Source organism: Rutidosis leptorrhynchoides, chromosome 10 (assembly GCF_046630445.1).
Source record: "Rutidosis leptorrhynchoides isolate AG116_Rl617_1_P2 chromosome 10, CSIRO_AGI_Rlap_v1, whole genome shotgun sequence".
In the NCBI taxonomy this organism is placed as follows: Eukaryota; Viridiplantae; Streptophyta; class Magnoliopsida; order Asterales; family Asteraceae; genus Rutidosis; species Rutidosis leptorrhynchoides.
Window position 1 is genome coordinate 78,044,222 of NC_092342.1, and position 22,787 is coordinate 78,067,008.

Below are 22,787 nucleotides of genomic sequence, written 5' to 3' on the forward strand. Positions count from 1 at the left end.
AGATACGCGTAGATATGAATTAGTAAATACGCTAAGATATGAATTTTGTCTATACACCATTCATGCAATGAATGCAGTAAGACGCGTTTAGACTTAAGATGATAAGCAGGTAATTTCCTACAGATGATAAGTAGATGATTTTCGACACAAAATGATAAGCAAAATTTTGACATGCAGACACGGTCAAAGTCCAGACTCACTAATGCAACCTAACGACTTATCAGTTAGACACACTAATGCAGACTTGGTTCACTAAGACCACCGCTCTGATACCACATGAAAGGACCCGTCCTAATCCACCTGGACGAAGTCATCAACATTTGGTCCCATTGCGATGATCGGCACCAAGTAATGTCCTTATATTAAGCAAATGCACAGCGAAAGACTTAATTCGTACCTAAGAATAAACATGCTTTAAAGTGTCAACCAAAAGGTTGGTGAGTTCATAGGTTTATCATAACAATCATTTCAATATGTTAATAGACCACAAGATTTCATAATCATAAACATAATACACTCGCAAGTGTATGTAAAGCATTCTAAGTGGTTGAGCACTTGATAACCATACTTAACATTTAATCAACGTCGCATATTCCCTTTATTATGAAATCTCACTACACCGTACCAAGTGTAGTCACCAAAACGAAGTACTGTGCAACCATTGAATACTGGTCGTCCAGTCCGGTTGGGGTTGTCAGGCCCGATAGATCTATCAACAGGATTCGCGTTTACAATACCCATGTAAATAGTAGTTACCAAGCTACAGGGAAATATGCCAGTGGTACAACTCAATGTAGAATATATTTTTAAGTACTTGTGTCTATTTTGTAAACATTTATAAAAGCAGCGCATGTATTCTCAGCCCAAAAATATATATTGCAAAAGCAATTAAAAAGGGAGCAAATGAAACTCACTTTTGCCTTGAAGGTATTTAATTCGACTTGGTCTCCGATAGATATCACTAACCTAACCATATATATATAATATATCAACATATTTTCTTTTCAAGTAATCGTTATATATATATATATATATATATATATATATATATATATATATATATATATATATATATATATATATATATATATATATATATATATATATATATATATATACTTATAATACTTTTAATATTTTCTTAGTCCGTAGTTAGCAGTCCGATGTTAGTGGTCCACAATTAGTTGCTCAATAAAATAAATAAAGACCCCATCGTATTCGTATTGATCAGAATTAATCTCGACCCATGGTACCATGTTGTCAAATGACGTGTTGCGTACATAAAGTACCGTCTTATGATTAATCTTCTCGTGTTGTTTACGGGTGGTCCTGAAATATATAAAATCAAATCATAAGTAATTATATATATAAAATATCATATTAATTAGAAAAGATATGATTAATTTACTTTTTCTCCAAATATTTTCCTAGCTAAACTAGCTTCGGATACCCAATCTTGTTTTAGTCGTAGTTTCTTCATTACAACTCCATTTTTGTTGGTTCAACTTGCCACTTCCTTGGATCGAGTCAAATTTTAAGAATATGAACTGAAAATACCTTAGTTTGTATTCAAAATCACAGGTTATAGGTCAAACTTTGATGAAACTTATGAAAGTGATCATTTTCCATCATAAAAATAACATTTAATGATCATTTTTCTAAAAATACTTACACTTTGAGTTAAACCATGAAATTTTTATGTGTTAACATATTCATAAGAAATATCATTTTTCCATAACATGAACTTCCAATTCAAAGTTCAAGATGGTTTTTAATTATCCAACCCAAAACAGCCCCAGGTTGCACTCCGACGACGTAGATTCAGTTTTTAAGGTGTTCTTTGTAAAACCAAGTTATATCTTGTTAAGTTAGCATATCATTATGATATATTACAGATCTTGAAGTGTTTTAAAAGTTAAGTTAGAAGGATCTATTTAGTTTTCAAACAAGTTTGAAATCATTCAAACTATGTTCTTGTTGTTAAAATTTTACAACATAAAATAAGATAGCTATATAATTATGAATCGAACAAGATTATGAACAAGGTTACTACCTCAAGTTACTTGGACAAAGTTACTGTAAGAGATAAGAAAAAATCTTGGAATCAAATAGTGGTGGAGTTAGATCAAAAGTTTGGAAGTATACTTCTTCAAATGGGTGGTTATTTTGATATGTTCTTGAAAGAGTTTTCTTATGGTGTTTAAGGCTTGTAATTGAAGCTAAATGATGGGGAAAATGCTTGGAGATGATCAAGTATGAAGTTAAGAGTATTTTGAGAGAGAAATTAGGGTGTAGTTATGAGAAAATGGAGTGAAGAAATGGTGTTCATTCATAAAAACGTTTTTAGTTTATAAAGAAAGAAAAGGATTCCTAATTTTGTTTTCTTACTAATAATTCATGCTACTTGACAAATCCTAGTTACCTCATATCTAGGGCAGTAATAATGTTGATTAGGATGTTGATTTGATTTGTATATATCAATAGTAAATACATATAGAAGCTGGGTATGATACGGGTACATATACCCTAGATATACGTATAGAAATCTTGAGGAAACGGAATGAGATTTCAAATATAGCTATCTTTTGTGAATATACTTATATTGTTTTATGTATTTAAGTCCTTAAAAAGTGATTAAATACATTATATATACGATACATGTATAAGCATTACAGGTTATAAGTATATATATCAAAGAATGTTACGTATAGTTATCGTTTTGAAAACTTAAGTTAGTAGTTTCAAAATACATTTATAACTCATTGTCATTAGTACACAATGAGATGTTAAACCATCCTTAGATCATGTTAAATATATATAAATACATATATATACACAAACGTATAATTATCGTATGTTATATAGTTCGTGATATCATCGGTCAAATTGGACGGTCAAACGTTGTGTAAAACTCTTTTCAAAAACACAAGTCTCAACAATTTGGATTGCTTATCATGTTGGTAAGGTTTAATTTATGTAAATATTAACCTCATAAGTATAAAACGATTGGAAAAATCCGGGTCGTTACAATGAACTTCAAGTATGTCTTTCAACCATGAACTTTATAATCTTTTGAAACAAGTAAGGTAGAACATAACTAGATAGATTATGTTCTTGTTGTTCTTGTTATAACAAGATAAAAATGAAGAATCAAACTAGTAAGTTTATTCTTGTAATATGAAAGTAAGTAAGCAATAACAAGTAAATAACTAAACAACAACAAAGACAAGTAATTAATCAAGCAACTAACAAAAGATGATGATGATTTAGAGGTGTATAAATTCAGTTTTTACAAGGAAAAGAAGAGAGAAAAAGATGTTCAAAATACTTACAAGAAAGAGAGAAAAGAGAGAAAAAAGTTGAGAGAATTAAGTGTGTGTTTTGAATGAGAGGAATACAAGTGAACTAGTGAAAGAAGTAAGCAAAGTTTGAAACAAAAACCACTCCTTGGGCACCCATAGGCCACGGCCTGCAGTAGCAAAAGGGAGGAGGGATGTGTTCAATGGTTACAAGCATGTAAAGTCTTAAAAGTGTGGATATAAGATGTGTTTGCATGGGGATTACATGGTAACTAGATTCCTTATGAGATAACTAACTAGTTCAATCTCTAAGTATTACTTACACTTGCAAGACATGGGCTAATAAACCCATTTAAGATGTAGGGTGGGCTTATGAGTCTTATTCATGAGTCCATTACACTAACAAAGCCCAAGTTCAACTAATTAACAATTAAACCCAATTAAAGCCCAAGTAACTAACTAATAGCCTTAGTTAATTAAAATAATTAATAAAACTTAATCATGAATGCAAATAATATCTAGAAATATCATTCGTGAAGTTTCATGTGTCACAAAGACGTTTCGGGCCCTTAAAAGTCAAGTACGGGCAATCATGGCAACATGTAAATGTAATAACATACATTCGTTTAATCATACGTATTAATAATAATAATTATTAATAAATAAAAGTTGGAAATTCCAGGGTCATTACATTACCCACCTGTTAAAGAAAATTTCGTCCCGAAATTTAAGCTGAGGTAGATGGAGGAGTTGGGAAAAGGTGAGGATACTTCCGCATCATTTGATCCTCACGCTCCCAAGTAAACTCAGGTCCTCGTTTGGCATTCCATCGCACTCGGACGATCAGAATCTTGTTGCATTTCAAAGTTTTGATCTCACGATCCATAATTTCAACAGGTTCTTCCACAAAGTGAAGTTTGTCGTCAATCGTAAGTTCCTCAAGTGGTATGATAAGTTCCGGTGCAGCAAGACACTTCTTTAAGTTTGACACATGGAAGGTAGGATGAACTGAGCTCAATTGTGCTGGTAGATCCAAACGGTAAGCAACGGGTCCAACCCGTTCCAAGATTTCAAAAGGACCAATGTATCGTGAGTTCAACTTTCCACGTTTTCCAAAACGGATCACACCTTTCCAAGGTGCAACCTTCAACATTACACGATCACCCACGTTGAATTCAAAGTCCTTACGTTTAAGATCGGCATAACTCTTTTGACGATCGCGGGCAGTCTTAAGTCTAGCTTGGATCTGAGCAATCTTCTCCGTCATTTCGTGGACTACCTCGGGTCCGGTGATTTGCTTTTCGCCTACTTCGGCCCAACAAATAGGAGATCGGCACTTGCGGCCATACAACGCTTCGAAAGGTGCAGCATTAATACTAGAGTGATAACTGTTGTTGTACGAGAATTCGGCGAGTGGCAAATGCCTTTCCCAGGCCTTTGCAAAATCAATGACACATGCACGCGGCATGTCTTCCAAGGTCTGAATCGTTCGCTCACTTTGCCCGTCAGTCTGTGGATGATACGCAGTACTCATGTCGAGACGAGTTCCCATGGCTTCTTGCAAAGAACGCCAAAATCTAGAAGCAAAACGGGGATCGCGATCTAAGATGATCGATAAAGGTACACCATGACGAGATACAACCTCTTTGATGTATAACTGAGCAAGTCTCTCCATTGTATCAGTTTCCTTCATTGCTAGGAAGTGTGCAGATTTGGTAAGGCGGTCAACAATAACCCAAATAGTATCGTATCCGCCCACCGTCTTTGGCAGCTTGGTGATAAAATCCATTGTGATCCTTTCCCACTTCCATTGTGGGATCTCCGGCTGTTGAAGTAAACCGGAAGGTCTCTGATGTTCGGCTTTAACTTTCGAACAAGTCAAACACTTCCCAACATAAGTTGCAACGTCCTTCTTAAGATTCGGCCACCAATACTGTTCCTTAAGGTCGTGGTACATTTTGCCTGCTCCAGGGTGAATTGAATATCTAGATTTGTGTGCTTCATCAAGTATGAGGTTCCGTAGATCTCCATAGAGTGGTACCCAAATTCTTCCGGCATAACATCGGAGTCCAGACTCCCTAACCTCAAATCGAGAGACAAGTATGTTCAAATGTTCGTGAGATATATTCTCCTCCTTAAGAGCCTCATCTTGGGCTACTCTGATCTGGCTGTTGAGGTTCGAATGGATGGTGATGTTCAGAGCCCTAACACGAAGAGGTGTCATCCTCTCCTTTCGGCTTAAAGCGTCAGCTACCACATTGGCCTTGCCAGGGTGATAACGGAGTTCACAATCATAGTCGTTGAGCGTCTCGATCCATCGACGCTGCCTCATATTCAGTTGCTTCTGATCGAAGATGTGCTGGAGACTCTTGTGATCGGTGAAGATAGTGCTCTTAGTTCCATACAAATAATGTCTCCACAATTTGAGCGCAAATATAATGGCTCCAAGTTCAAGATCGTGAGTAGTGTAGTTTCGTTCGTGAATCTTTAATTGTTGAGAAGCACAGGCAATAACCTTTGATCGTTGCATCAGTACACAACCAAAACCACTCTTCGATGCATCACAATAAATAACAAAGTCGTCACTGCCTTCAGGAAGTGATAGGATAGGTGTGGTGGTTAACTTCTTCTTCAAAGTTTGAAATACTGATTCGTGTGCGGGTTCCCAAGTGAAATTCTTGCCCTTGTGAGTCAGCGCGGTCAAAGGACGCGCAATCAGAGAAAATCCTTTGATGAATCTTCGGTAATAACCGGCGAGACCTAGGAATTGGCGAATATGCGTCAGAGTAGTGGGGGTCTCCCACTTGCTGATGGCTTCAATCTTGGCGGGATCAACTTTGATACCCTGGTCGCTCACAACATGACCCAGAAATTGTACTTCCTTCAACCAAAATTCACACTTGGAGAATTTGGCGTAACGTTGCTCTTGTCTTAAGAGTTCAAGCACTAATCGGAGGTGTTGCTCATGTTCTTCTTTGCTCTTAGAGTAGATGAGGATATCATCTATGAAGACGATAACAAACTTGTCCAAGTAAGGCTTGCAGACACGATTCATGAGGTCCATGAACACGACAGGTGCATTTGTCAAACCGAATGGCATCACAAGAAACTCATAATGACCATAACGGGTTCTGAATGCAGTCTTCATCACGTCACTTTCCTTCACCCTCAACTGGTGATAGCCGGATCGCAAATCGATCTTTGAGTAGACACTCGATCCTTGTAGTTGATCAAAAAGATCGTCAATTCGTGGAAGAGGATACCGATTCTTGATTGTCAATTTGTTGAGCTCACGGTAGTCGATACACATACGAAAGGATCCATCCTTCTTCTTCACAAACAGAACAGGTGCGCCCCAAGGCAAGAAACTTGGTTGGATAAATCCTCAATCAAGTAGTTCTTGTAGTTGACTTTGTAATTCTTGCATCTCGGAAGGTGCGAGTCTATAAGGTGCGTGAGCTACAGGTGCAGCTCCTGGCACTAAATCAATCTGAAACTCTACTGCTCTCTACGGCGGCAATCCAGGAAATTCCTCTGGGAAGACATCGGAAAATTCGTTCACAATTCGAACGTCGTTCACGCTCTTCACCTCAGTTTCTACCGGTTTCACATGTGCTAGGACAGCAAAACGTCCCTTCTTCATAATCTTTTGCGCTATCACGCAACTAATGAGGTTCAACTTCGAGGTACATCTCTCTCCATAGATAACCAGTGGTTCGCCATCTCCTTGTGGTATGCGAAGTGCTTTTTCTCCACAGATAATATCGGCCTTTATTTTGCTCAACCAATCCATACCAACGATCACGTCAAAGCTTCCCAGTTTGATAGGTATCAAATCAATTTCGAAATCTGCACCATCTATGTTGATAATAGCTCCACGACTAATATGGTCAACCTTTTCAAGTTTTCCATTTGCGACCTCGACAAGCATACTTTCTTTTAACGGGACTAATGACCAATTAATCTTATCGCAAAAATGTCTACATACATAACTTCTATCCGCACCTGTATCAAACAAGACAGAAGCTAAAAGATTATTGATTGTGAATATACCTGTCACCAAGTCGGGGTTATCGCGTGCATCCCTTGCATTAACATTAAAAGCTCTACCACGGGGTGGCCCGCCATCTTTTCGCTTGTTTGGGCACGCATTTCTGAAATGGCCCGTCTGTCCGCATTCGTAGCACTTCTTCTGTCCATTGGTGTTCGGCTTTCCATTCAAAGTGGTGACCTTGTAGTCTTTCCCGATATGCCCAGCCCGTTGACACTTCTCACAGACAACATTGCAATATCCAGTATGGAATTTGTAACACCTCTTGCATTGTGGTAAGGTTCCTTTATAGTTCGGGTTGGTGTTGGTGTTGTTGTTGGGATTAGGGTTTCCACCGTTGTTGTGCCTCTTGGCGGGGGTTTGATCGTAGTTTCTCCCCCTGTTGTTGTTGTTGTTGTTGTTGTGGTTGTTATGGTTGTTGTCCCATTTCCTCTTTTCACTACTACCAGCTTTAAACTTAGCCTTCTCTGGCTCGTCAAGGATGATTTGATTCAGGAGAGTATGCGCCATGCGCATTGCTTCGGGAACATTCGGTAGTTTGGATGAGGTGACATTTCCTTTGATGGAATTAAGGAGTCCCGAGAAGTATTTCTCCATGCGCTTGAATTCGGGGGTGACCATGGTCGGACACATCAGTGCTAACTCCAAAAACCTACGATTGTAACTGTTAAGGTCGTTCCCTACGGCCTTCAACTGCATGAATTCAATTTCCATCTTCTGAATTTCGGTTCTCGGACAATACTCATCAATCATAGCCGCCTTGAATTCCTCCCATGGCGTAGCATACGCCTCATCGATACCTTTCGCTTGAGCTAATGTGTTCCACCATGTTAGCGCGCCGTCAGATAGCGTACAAGATGCAAACTTGGTCTTATTGTCCTCCGAACAGTTGCTAACTCGGAATACTGATTCAAGTTTCTCGAACCATCTGGTGAGACCAACTGGTCCCTCGGTGCCGCTGAAGTTATGCGGTTTGCAGCTCTGGAATTCCTTGTAAGTACACCCATTTCGAACGGGTGGAATAACCGGTGGTGGTGGCGGTGGAGCTTCGAGATTTCTTTATGCTAGGGCTGCAGCGACCCGTTCGTTGATCATGTCCTCAATCTGGGCGGCGGTAGGTGTGGATCTTCCGTTAGCCATGGTATTCTAAACAAAAATTTTGACTCAAGTCAAAATCCAGTATGCAAGTAGTAATAGTACAGTATATAGTGACCAACATGGAATCAAAACATCACATGTTATTAAATAATGCATCTAGGTACAAATACCACAGAATCATCGTACAGTAATGTAAATAGAACATCGTGCAAGAATTAAATAACGCAAAGTTTCATTCATTAATAATAATAAGTTTCATACATCTGAATAAGTTCGTACAATACATATGAAATACATGAAACTATATCTAGATTACATCATGAAATCTAAATACAAGGTCCTACGGTGAAGGCGGGTGAACTGCTCCTCGAGCTAACTGCTCCTCAAGCTCAGTGACTCGAGCTCGGAGAGTCTCAATCTCCCTCATCAGTTCCTCTTTAGAGGGAGCTGGTGGGGCAGGCGGTGCAGGTGGGACGGGTGGTGCCGGTGGTGCCGGTGGTGCTGATGTAGATGGTCCGGCTCCGGATGTAGACGGTACATCCCTAGATGTAAGTGGTCCGTATCTAAATCTAGGTGGTACGGTTCCAGGAATGGTCAATACGTAACGGGGAACCTTACGTATCAGTGGGTTGGCAGGGTATGGCACAACTCGTTTACGAGCAGTAACCCTACGACGATGGCCAAAAGCGTCAGTAAAAGCACGACCTCCATTCACCCCAGGAATGACGGTGCCGTCAAAACGGTACCACTTCTTCAGCGGGGTGGAGGGTACCTGAATAGGTCTATCAGCAGGATCCTTATCATCGCTGGAGTCGTCTGATGATGAAGAATCGGTGGATGATGAGTCATCCGAATCGTGTGGTGGTGACACTGGTGGCTGAGCTGGTAATCCGAAGCGTCCGAAGGCGGCCAACATCTGTCTGTGTCTGCCTGGTGGAATCACGACTAAACGTCCGTTGGGAGTGCGTCGGCAAGGCGTGCACATGTGGTTACGAAACGGCCCTTCCCCGAACTCCGCGGGGATCTCAATACCACCAATGCGGGGCTGTGACCTCGAGGGTCCGGGAGCAGACACTGGGGCAGGTGCACTAGTACCAGCTCCGGAAGTAGAAGCGCCGGGATCACTAGTGGTTGTCGGGGTCGGTGTATCGGCAGTAGCAGCAGCAGGTGTAGCAGTAGGTAGGGCGACGGGGTCTGAGTCTGTACTGCCCGAAATGCCAGCAGGTGAAACATCCGACATCTGAACAAGGAAAAACAAATTTTCCATGTCAGTATGTCATAAAGCAAGCAAATAATAGGCCAACAGTTTAAATCATGTATAACGGTAACTAGCATGGCAATAACAGTAATTCGTATGAAAGTAGCATGTAATCGAAAGCAAGTAGCATCATGCAGTAGTGAAATCATGTAGTAGCATACGGCATATAGCGGAAAAAGTAAGCAGTAGCATGCAGTAAATTCAGCGGAAACAAGTAAACTAGCAAGTTGTAGATTAGTCGTATTAGTGAATCCTACTCGGGTCGGTCTTAGACTCACTAATGCAACCTAATTCCCTACAACCAATGCTCTGATACCAAATGTGATGCCCCGTATAAAACCGTCGTGTACGAATCATCAACAACAGGATCATTACAAGGTTAAGTACTATATGCTGTAATTAAAGAAGTTGCATTCACGATAAAAAGGTGATGTCATAACCGACATCAAATGTTTTACATTTCAAAAGCATGCTTTACTAAGTAGAAGCAAATAATAAGTGTATGTGACCACAATGGTCGTTACAAGTCATAGTTCAAAAATACGAATGTTTGAATGCAAAATAAAGTAGTTCATGCGATGACAACTCTAAGCAGCGGGTGTCTACAGCACGAGTAGTACACAGCGGAAGCTAACCTCAAGCACCTGAGAAAAACATGCTTAAAAACGTCAACACAAAGGTTGGTGAGCTATAGTTTAAGTATAACAGTATGTAAGGTAGGCCACGAGATTTCAGTGCTACAAAGAGCGTTTCAAAACAGTATGATAAAGTATATGTTAACCGTGGGCACTTGGTAACTAACTTAACGTTTAAAATACCCCCTGAAAGTACACTTGGCGAGTGCGTATGTTTACGAAGTATTAAACACTCGTTGACTGCTAGCGCGACTAGCCCGAGTGGGGATGTCAAACCCTATGGATCCATATCTAAGATTCGCGTTCACGGTTCAAAAACTGATGATTAAATGTTACCGAGCTAAAGGGAATGTTTATGTCATTGTATAACCCACACATATATAAGTTAAAGTACTCGTGCCTAGTATGTAAAACATAAAATCCGCATGTATTCTCAGTTCCCAAAATAAGTTAAAGTAAAAAGGGAATGCTATAACTCACAATGATAATGTAGTCGTAAAGTCGGTCCGGTAAAGGTGTGCAGTAAATGGTCCGAAGTCCTCAACCTAAGTCAAATAGTACTAAGTCAGTAAATCGTCTTAATTGGTTTAAAAGTATGTAATTAAGGTCTTAAGGGTCATCATCATTCATCATTAAACAAAAGGCGTAAGGTAGGTTTCGTTTATGAAAGTAGTTTAAAACAAAGTCTGACTTCAGTCAGTCACCACGGCCTCTACCCTTACTGAATTAAGGTGAGACCAGTGGCCATGGCTCCGTCTATGAGTCTTTTAAGTGTGGTAAAAATTTCAGAAGCTAACTCGTCTTGTTTTGACCGTGGCGACGGTCTAAGTGCGAGTAGGTCAGAAATTTCTGCACAACGCTAAAGGACATAGTGACGATCGGAGGGCCATAAATCCTAAACCGTAACTCGGATTAAGACGAGTCTTATATGAAAAGTTATCTACTAGAAAAGTTCTATCTAAAAATCAAGGTTATAACAGCCCATTTCTACTGGTCTGTTACAGAATCACCAGATCAGTAGCTTTTGGACAGAAACAGTAAGTTTAAAAGGGTTCCGGGGGTCTTGGTGCTTGATATTCATCATGGTTCTCATCCTTGATGCATATAGCTTCAAGTGTACAACTCATTGATGTATCTACATCATCTTAGCCAAGTCTTGACCATCATAATCCTAGTGCAAGTCTAAGACATGAAGCACAACTCACTTAAGAGTTGCATGTAGTTTGATGAACCAAAGTTACATCAAAGTCTTAGGTTTGACACTTACATGAACTATAAGACTAATAATAAGTTACAAACTTGAAAATGAACTTATGAAATCAAGATCTTAAAATGTAGAACATAGTTCTTAGTTAGATCTTGAAGATCCAAGACTCAAAAGTCTAGATCAAGCATAAGTATACAAAGTTATAATTAAAAAAAGTTTCCTTTATATGTTCTTGAACTTTAAAGTTAACTTTAAGTCCAAGATTAATGAGATCAAGACTAACTTGTAGTACTTGACCATTTAAACTAATTACATGAAATTAAAGTGCAAGTAAATGAAGTAAATAAGCTAGGTAAACAAGTAATTAGTTCATTGTTGTTCATACTTTAAAGATTCAAACCAAAGTTTGATCTTTAGAAAGTAAACTTTAAAGTTTACTTCATGAACTTCAAGTATGTCTTTCAACCATGAACTTTATAATCTTTTGAAACAAGTAAGGTAGAACATAACTAGATAGATTATGTTCTTGTTGTTCTTGTTATAACAAGATAAAAATGAAGAATCAAACTAGTAAGTTTATTCTTGTAATATGAAAGTAAGTAAGTAATAACAAGTAAATAACTAAACAACAACAAAGACAAGTAATTAATCAAGCAACTAACAAAAGATGATGATGATTTAGAGGTGTATAAATTCAGTTTTTACAAGGAAAAGAAGAGAGAAAAAGATGTTCAAAATACTTACAAGAAAGAGAGAAAAGAGAGAAAAAAGTTGAGAGAATTAAGTGTGTATTTTGAATGAGAGGAATACAAGTGAACTAGTGAAAGAAGTAAGCAAAGTTTGAAACAAAAACCACTCCTTGGGCACCCATAGGCCACGGCCTGCAGTAGCAAAAGGGAGGAGGGATGTGTTCAATGGTTACAAGCATGTAAAGTCTTAAAAGTGTGGATATAAGATGTGTTTGCATGGGGATTACATGGTAACTAGATTCCTTATGAGATAACTAACTAGTTCAATCTCTAAGTATTACTTACACTTGCAAGACATGGGCTAATAAACCCATTTAAGATGTAGGGTGGGCTTATGAGTCTTATTCATGAGTCCATTACACTAACAAAGCCCAAGTTCAACTAATTAACAATTAAACCCAATTAAAGCCCAAGTAACTAACTAATAGCCTTAGTTAATTAAAATTATTAATAAAACTTAATCATGAATGCAAATAATATCTAGAAATATCATTCGTGAAGTTTCGTGTGTCACAAAGACGTTTCGGGCCCTTAAAAGTCAAGTACGGGCAATCATGGCAACATGTAAATGTAATAACATACATTCGTTTAATCATACGTATTAATAATAATAATTATTAATAAATAAAAGTTGGAAATTCCAGGGTCGTTACAGCAACGCTATAAAAAAACATTTCTATTAAGTTGTAATCTATTTTTTTAAATATAAAAATAAATAAAAAAAGAAAAATATATCTATATTTTTAAGTTTAGTTAAATTAAAAAGTTTATATTTTTTTTATTTATTGTGAAAAGTTATAAAAACAAATAAGTATTTTTTTTAAAAATAAGTTTTTATTATAAATTATATTTCATATATATTAAAAATAGAAAAAAATAATAAAATAAAAGAAATCGGCCCAAGGCACTGTAGTAGCCCAACTCTGGCCTGGAAACCTAGTTCATGCGACCGCATGAAATTATAACTTAAAATCCATGCGACCGCATGGCCTGATCTGACACGCCAGGTTTGATTGATTTCAGCAATAATTACGGAGTATTAATTATTATTATTATTATAAACCCTAATTAGGGTTATTGATTTAATTAATTAAATTTAGTTTTATTTAATTTGTATTTTTAAGTTTTATTTAGTTTTATTAAATATATAAACTTATTACTTTTATAAAATAAATAATATAAAAATAATATTTTTATAAAAATTGTACTTTTTACAACTTTAAGTTTATTTTTATATTTTGTATCTTTTTATTTGTTTTAGCGTAATATTTGTATTTTCGTTCGTATTTAGTTTTAAGTCATAGTTTTTGCCATAGTTATTTTTATTTCTAAATTTTTAGGCTTTGCCGTAAAATCCCTTAAGTACTTTTTCTTTAGACTAAGATTTAGGTGCTTTAGAATTTTGCGACGCCGTTTATATATTTTAGTACTTTTTAAGTTATTGTCGTTTTAGATATAGAATTCCTTTTAAACTTTAATACATTTAGACGTAAGTTTTTATATTTAGTTTTTAGACTTTTAAGTTTCGACGCTTTACTTTCTTTTTATTATTTTTCGACCTTTTATTTTTTGACGCGCTCTTTTTCTTTCTTATTTTTCGACGCTCTAGTTTTTAGGACTTAGATTTTTTTTATTTTCTATTTTCTCTCTAAAATTTCTTTAAATTTCAACGAAAAATTATTTTAAGTGGTTAAATTGATAGACATCCAAAATTTTCTGGTTCGTAGTAATAGTTGGATTTGTTAGTGGCGAGTTGTGGGCTTCCGATTTAAAGGGTCCTGGCTACCTGCTGCATCTATTGGCTATTCAAAACGTGGGCAAAATCAGAAAAGCCTATTAATTTGATAACTTATATAATTTTTATCTTTTTTAACTAATAGGATATTCAGTGAATGCACCGAGCAAAACGTTCACCACCTTTTATACGTTCACCACCTGTAACTCGATCAAGACATCTAGCTAATATTGTCACTGTTGATTTTTCTTTAGAATCGTCGTCCAGTCGACCAAGTACTCCAATTCAAATTTTCGATAATCCATTTTTTGAACCCGACCTCACAATTGAGAATCCGGAGGATATTCAGGGACAATTCAGAGATCCTGAACCACTAATCTTTCCTCTGGAATCACCAATCATTCAAACAGAGATTGTCGAGGAACAACCCATTAAATCAGAATCCTCTAGTGATTCAGACTCAACAAATTTAATCATGGAAAATTTGGAACCTCTAAGTATGGAAGACCGAATGAGAGCTAAACGCACTGGCCAAGGTCACGCAATTACTCAACCTGACATTAATGCGCCAGATTATGAAATTAAAGGACAAATCCTACATATGGTAACTAATCAATGCCAATTTAGTGGTGCGCCGAAGGAAGATCCAAATGAACATCTTTGTACCTTTAATAGGATCTGTACTCTATTTAAAATCCGAGAAGTTGAGGATGAACAGATCTATCTCATGTTATTTCTCTGGACTTTAAAGGGGGAAGCCAAAGATTGGTTAGAATCGTTACCTGAAGGGGCGATTGATACATGGGATGTCTTAGTTGAAAAATTTCTTAAACAATTCTTTTCGGAATCTAAAGCTGTAAGACTTCGAGGAGAAATTGTTACGTTCACACAAAAGCCAAATAAAACTCTATATGAAGCGTGGACAAGATTTGGAAAGTTATTGAGAGGATGTCCGCAACATGGTTTAGACACTTGTCAAATAGTACAAATATTCTACCAAGGATGTGACATCACTACAAGAAAAGACATCGATATAGCAGCTGGTGGTTCCATTATGAAGAAAACCGCAACTGATGCTTACAAAATTATTGATAACACTGCTTCCCACTCACATGAGTGGCATCAAGAAAAAGATATCGTTAGATCATCTAAAGCAGCTAGAGCCGATTCTAGCCATGACTTTTATTCCATTTCTGCAAAGATAGATGCTGTCGAGAGACTAATGGAAAAGATGACTAAGGATATTCACTCAATAAGAATTAGTTGTGAGCAGTGTGGAGGACAACATTTGACAAAAGATTGTCTCAGTATTGAACCAACAATGGAACAAAGAGAGAATGTTTCATACATGAACCAAAGGCCTGTAAATAATTATCAGAATAATTATCAACCGCCAAGACTAATCTACAATCAAAAACAGAATTATAATCGAAATGTTCCATACAACAACCAACAAGGTCCTAGCAACCAACAAGTATCTAATAATACTTACAATCAGCAAAGACCTATTTTTTAAAACAAACCACCACAAACCGATGATAAAAAGCCAAATTTAGAAGATATGATGTTGAAGCTAGTTGAATCTCAAACTCAGTTTTTCACATCTCGGAAACAAACCAATGAACAAAATGCTCAAGCATTTAGAAATCAACAAGCTTCTATTCAAAATTTGAAACAAGAAGTAAGCAACCTAGCAAGGTTAATAGGTGAAAGAAAACCGGGAAGTCTACCTAGTGATACAAATGCTAACCCTCGGAATGAAACAGCTAAAGCCATTACCACAAGAAGTGGTATTACACTTAAACCACCTGAAATACCTGTAATTTCTGATGACTCTATTCCTACTCCACAAGAACCACAACCTGAGCAAGATAAGGAAACAGAACCGGTAGTTGAAAAGGTTAATTGTAGTGACCCGAACTTTTCCATGTTTATATATATTAGATGAAATTTATATTTACATGATTAAGTGTTTCCAACATGTTAAGCAATCAAACCTATTAAGACTTGATTAACTGAAATAGGTTTCATATAGACAATTGACCACCCAAGTTGACCGGCGATTCACGAACGTTAAAACTCGTAAAAACGACATGACGATATATATATGGATATACATATTGTTAACATGAGATTATGATAAGTAAGTATCTCCATAAGTATATTAACAATGAGTTATATACATAAAAACAAGACTACTAACTTAAGGATTTCGAAACGAGACATATATGTAACGATTATCGTTGTAACGACATTTATATGTATATATATCATATTAAGATATATTAATATATCATAATATCATGATAATATAATAATTTAACATCTCATTAGATATAATAAACAATGGGTTAACAGTATTAAATGAGATCGTTAACTTAAAGGTTTCAAAACAACACTTACATGTAACGACTAACGATGACTTAATGACTCAGTTAAAATGTATATACATGTAGTGTATTTAGATGTATTAATATACTTTTGGAAGACTTCAAGACATATATCAAAACACTCATACTTAACGAAAATAGTTACAGTTACATTCCCATTCTTTTTTCATCAAGAATTCTAGTCGTATTCATACCCGTATTATACACAGCTTCAAGACGTACTTACTATGGGTATATACCAATAGAAACTAGCATGGGATTCCACTCTTGATTATGTCATACATGACTAATCAATTTTAACTTCTACCATGAACTAGTCAACTAACTAGAACTCCTTTTAACCCCACTCACCACTCACCACTTACCACTCATCATTCACTCCATTTCACTTCCAATTCTCTTTCTAATTCTCTCTCAACACACACACACACACTTATGAACGAATTTTGCCAGTAGCTAATCATCATCTTCATCAAAAATTACTTCAAGAATCAAGCTATAATAATCTTAGGAAGAACACTTCAAGAACACTTCGAAAATCCTTTCAAGTTTACTAGTTTACATCCAAGCTTTCTAATCCATTCCAAGTAATCATCTAAGATCAAGAAACCTTTATTATTTATAGTAGGTTATCTTTCTTATTCAAGGTAATATTCATATTCAAACTTTGATTCAATTTCTATAACTATAAACTATCTTAATTCAAGTAAAAATCTTACTTGAACTTGTTTTGTGTCATGATCCTACTTCAAGAACTTTCAAGCCATCCAAGATCTTTTGAAGCTAGATCATTTCTTGTCACTTCCAGTAGGTTTACCTACTAAACTTGAGGTAGTAATGATGTTCATAACATCATTCGATTCATATATATAAAACTATCTTATTCGAAGGTTTAAACTCGTAATCACTAGAACATAGTTTAGTTAATTCTAAACTTGTTCGCAAACAAAAGTTAATCCTTCTAACTTTACTTTTAAATTCAACTAAACACATGTTATATATCTATATGATATACTAACTTAATGATTTGAAACCGGAAAACACGAAAAACACCGTAAAACCGGATATACGCCGTCGTAGTAACACCGCGGGCTGTTTTGGGTTAGTTAATTAAAAAACTATGATAAACTTTGATTTAAAAGTTATTCTTCTGGGAAAATAATTTTTCTTATGAACATGAAACTATATCCAAAAATCATGGTTAAACTCAAAGTGGAAGTATGTTTTCCAAAATGGTCATCTAGACGTCGTTTTTTTCGACTGAAATGACTACCTTTACAAAAACGACTTGTAACTTATGTTTCCGACTATAAACCTATATGTTTTTTGTTTAGATTCATAAAATAGATTTCAATATGAAACCATAGCAATTTGATTCACTCAAAACGGATTTAAAACGAAGAAGTTATGGGTAAAACAAGATTGGATTTTTTTGATTGTTGTAGCTACGGGAAATATTGTAACAATTCTACACAAATCATAACTTAACAAACTTATATTGTATTATTCATGTATTCTAATATATATTATGTAATCTTGGGATACCATAGACACGTATACAATGTTTTGACATATCATATCGACCCATCTATATAATATATTTTGGAACAACCATAGACAGTCTATATGCAGTAATGTTGGAGTTAGCTATACAGGGTTGAGGTTGATTCCAAAATAATATATATAGTTTGAGTTGTGATCTAGCCTGAGGCTTGTATACACTGGGTCGTGGATTGATCCAAGATAATTTATATTTATTTATTTCTGTACATCTAACTGTGGACAACTAGATGTAGGTTACTAACGAGGACTGCTGACTTAACAAACTCAAATCATTAAAATGTAATAAAAAATGTTGTAAATATATTTTGATCATACTTTGATATATATGTACATATTTGTATAGGTTCGTGAATCGATCAGTGGCCAAGTCTTACTTTCCGACGAAGTAAAAATCTGTGAAAGTGAGTTATAGTCCCACTTTTAAAAATCTAATATTTTCGGATGAGAATACATGCAACTTTATAAATATTTTATGAAATAGACACAAGTAAATGAAACTACATTATATGGGTGAATGATCGAAGCCGAATATGCCCCTTTTTAGCTTGGTAGCCTAAGAATTTGAGAACAGACCCTCAAATTGAAGCGAATCCTAAAGATAGATCTATCGGGCCCAACAAGCCCCATTCTGGAATTTGGAATGCTTTAGTACTTCGATATTATCATGTCCGATGGGTGTCCCGGAATGATGGGGATATTCTATATGCATCTTGTTAATGTCGGTTACCAGGTGTTCACTATATGAATGATTTTTATCTCTATGTATGGGATGTATTAAAATATGAAATCTTGTGGTCTATTATTATGATTTGATAATATATAGGTTAAACCTATAACTCACCAACATTTTTGTTGACTTTTTAAGCATGTTTATTCTCAGATGATTATTAAGAGCTTCCGCTGTTGCATACTAAAATAAGGACAAGATTTGGAGACCATGCTTGTATAATATTGTGTAAAAACTGCATTCAAGAAACTTATTTTTGATGTAATATATTCTTATTGTAAACCATTATGTAATGGTCGTGTGTAAACAGTATATTTTAGATTATCATTATTTGATAATCTACATAATGCTTTTAAACCTTTATCGATAAAATAAAGGTTATGTTTGTTTTAAAAATGAATGTAGTCTTTGAAAAACGTCTCATATAGAGGTCAGAACCTCGCAACGAAATCAATTAATATGGAATGTTTATAATCAATATGAACGGGACATTTCAGTTGGTATCCGAGCGTTGGTCTTAGAGAACCAGAAAATTTGCATTAGTGAGTTTTATTGAGTTTGTTAGGATGCATTAGTGAGTCTGGACTTCGACCGTGTTTTCTTTAAAAATGATTGCTTAACATTTTTGTTGGAAACTATATATTATTAACATGTAAATATTATGTGATATATTAATCTCTTAACATGTTTGATATTGTGTGATAGATGTCTACCACTAGTACAAATCCCATCAATTCACCTAATAATAATGAAGAGTCGAATATATTTTGGGAAGATTCACAAATTCCCGAAGAAGAACCGGAAGAGGAGGAATCAGAAGAGGAGGAACCGGAAGAAGAAGAACCGGAAGAGGAGGAACCGAAAGAGGAGGAACCAGAAGAAGAAGAAGAGGTTCCGGAGGAAGAAATATCGATACCTACAGTAATTCGATTAAATAAAAGAAAATCCTCAGCCAACGGACCAAAGTTAATAATGGTCAATGGTGTTTCCGCCGAGGAAGCAAAATATTGGGAAGATTACCACTTTTTCGATGAATCGGATCTCGATGAGGATTCCGATGATGTTATAGAAATTACCTCGACCCAATTTAATAAAGCGAAAGAAAATAATAAGGGAAAAGGTATAAAAATAGAGAAACCCGATTCCAATCCCGATGAACTTTATATGTATCGGCAACACCCATATTTTCAATAATGTAACAATGACCCGGGAACCTCTAAACCACCAGGTTTTTCTAAACCATTGTGGAAAATGACGGCTCGTATTAGAGGAACACCATATATTCCTAGAAAATTAGAAAAACGAATGTGACGACCCGAAAATTTCCGACCAAATTTAAACTTTAATCTTTATATTATTCCGACACGATAAGCAAAGTTTGTTAAGTTAAATCTCAAGAATTTTAAACTGTGTTCATACATTCATTATAACCTCGACCAAATTCCGACGATTCACGAACCGTTATATATAAATAGATATGTATATGTATATATATATTATAACTTGAGAATATTAATAAAGTATTAAACGTATAATACCTTACACGAACGTATTTGTTTCAATATGATTTTCGATGAAATTAAAAAAATATATTAAATGATTGAATTATCAGAAACATTGAATTATGATTACAAGTCTCTGTTGAGAGGTCCACTATGATTTGAGAAAATCTATTCCTCTTAACGATATTCAGAATAATTTGTAAAGCTATTTATAAATAAAAACAAAAAGTGTCATTTACGAAAGTTAGACAAAAGTTAGTGGAGAATTGGTTTCCATAATATTCTATTAATTTAGTTTCAAAAGTACAAAAAACGTTTTCAGTTTAAAAAGAACTTTATTATTAAAACGTATATATCTTTTATAAATATCTAGAACCACTTTTGACAACTCATTACTTAACCAGTATAATAAATATATATAACGATTTAAATTAATATTATATATACTTATACACGTATTATACGTATATAGTTTTATACTTTTACTATACTTTAACTTTACCTTTACTTTACTTTTATTTTACTTTAACTTTAATAATTCATACTTTAATAATTCAATTTAATTATTCATACTTTAATAATTCACTTTAATAATTCATACTTTAATAATCCACTTTAATAATTTACTTTAATAATTCATACTTTAATAATTCACTTTAATAATTTACTTTAATAATTCATACTTTAATAATTCACTTTAATAATTCACTTTAATAATTCACTTTAATAATTCATACTTTAATAATTCATACTTTAATAATTCACTTTAATAATTCATATTTTAATAATTCACTTTAATAATTCAAAAATCTGTTATAAATAGAATTCAATAGGTTTCATTATTTCATAGAAACTTAAAAATATATTTCTCTAAACTCTCTCAATCGAATTACATATATATATATATATATTCTTCGTATTATTTCAAGATATTATTAGTATACATAAAATATTACGACGGAGTGCTGTCCGAGTGATTTCAAAATAGTTTTTTTGAATGAGTCGAAGCTAAGGAAATTATGGGTTATAGCTATGGAGGTGATGGGTATGGTTCATGGGTATGCTCGTGAGGTCAATCTAGTGTTTATCATCTCCGTTGCGTCTACGTACTTTCCTGCAATATTGAATCTCAATATTGATACGTTCGTGAATCCGAGTCCAACCTTGCACTTGTTAAATGACATTATATGTATTTTTACTACGAAATACAGTATTGTGAGTTTCATTTGCTCCCTTTTTAATTGCTTTTGCAATATATATTTTTAGGCTGAGAATACATGCGCTGTTTTATAAATGTTTTACGAAATAGGCACAAGTACTAAAAATAATTCTACGTGGGTTTAAACCAGAAATATACCCTTAGCTTGGTAACATTAAACTACTTGTCTATGTACGGTAGGCGCGAATCCTAAAGATAGATCTATTGGGCCTGACAAACCCCATCCTGACTATGGGACGCTTTAGTACTTCGAGGTTATTTTAAACACACCTGATCTGGTGTACTTCAGAGGGTAAAACATGAACGTTAAGGCTTGTTACCGGGTGCCTACAACTTATAGAATACTTTTATACACTTGCGAGTGTACATATATTTATAAACGGAAATCTTGTGGTCTATTAATATATTGAAATGATTATTATGATAAACCTATGAACTCACCAACCTTTTGGTTGACACTTTAAAGCATGTTTATTCTCAGGTATTAAAGAAATCTTCCGCTGTGCATTAGCTCATTTTAAGGATATTACTTGGAGTCATTCATGGCATATTTTGAAAGACGTTGCATTCGAGTCATTGAGTTCATCAAGATTATTATTAAGCCAATTATAGTTGGATGTATTATGAAATGGTGTGCATGCCGTCAACTTTCGTTGTAAAGAAAGTTTGTCTTTTAAAAATGAATGCAATGTTTGTAAAATGTATCATATAGAGGTCAAATACCTTGCGATGTAATCAACTATTGTGAATCGCTTATAATGTATATGAACGGGTCCTTTCAGTTGGTATCAGAGCGGTGGTCTTAGCGAACCAGGTCTGCATTAGTGTGTCTAACTGATAGTTGTTAGGATGCATTAGTGAGTCTTGACTTCGACCGTGTCTGCATGTCAAAAGTTTTGCTCATCATTTTTGTCGGAAATTATCTGCTTATCATTCTTAGTCTAGACACATCTTATTGAATTGATTGCATGAATAGTGTATAGACAAAATTCATATCTTAGCGTATCTGCTAATTCATATCTTAGCGTATCTGTTACTGTAAACTTTGCCTGACATATTCCGTAAATTCCTCCGTAATCTATGAAACCTTTTGCTCTATATAATTAGAATACCACCTGATAGCCGGAAAATCATTTCATATCGAAAATGTCTTTATTCAATCGTACAAAATGGAATTCGTCATTAGTTCAAGTCCCTCAGATTCCGAAATGGAATCCCACTCAAGTTCCGAAAGCAGTGTGACCGGAATGGATCAACCAATTAGTCATCATCTATTCTGGATGAATTGGGGATGGGTTCGTAGCCTCCTTAATCATTGGAGACAAAAGAAGGTGATTCCTTCCATCCACCACAT